The sequence below is a fragment of the Dufourea novaeangliae genome, unplaced genomic scaffold (genome assembly GCF_001272555.1).
Source record: "Dufourea novaeangliae isolate 0120121106 unplaced genomic scaffold, ASM127255v1 scaffold365, whole genome shotgun sequence".
NCBI classification, from domain to species: domain Eukaryota; kingdom Metazoa; phylum Arthropoda; class Insecta; order Hymenoptera; family Halictidae; genus Dufourea; species Dufourea novaeangliae.
In genome coordinates, this window is record NW_015374233.1 from 3,355 (window position 1) to 3,824 (window position 470).

Sequence of the window (470 nt, forward strand, 5' to 3'; positions counted from 1 at the left end):
CATAAGGAGTTATCTTTAGGATTTAGTATTTGTAATTGTGCACTACATCTTTTGTTTCTGTGTTCAACTATTTTCTTCTTGATGTCTCTGTTTGCCTTTGTTAAAAATATGATTTATGTATTTGGTAACAGGTGGCTTACATAGGGAATAATTAAAGTTAAGTTGGCATCCTTTATTCTTTCTGTCAACATACATTTATAGGTTGGCAAAAGTTCTTTGTTAAGCCCGCCGCACACGGTGCTTGTTTTCTTGCAGGATCGCTTGCTTGGAGCTACGCACGCAGCCGTGCAGGTGTTACGTCCCGCGTTGCGGTCGTTACTTTATTTATATTTTCGGGTCCTGGCTCTTTTAAGGTGCTAAAGCACGCCCTGTCTAAACTTACCGATGATATACAGAATTAGGATATGGAACGGGAGGGATAGGAAATCACTCTCGTTTATAACAACAACAAGATATATTCTAACAATGAA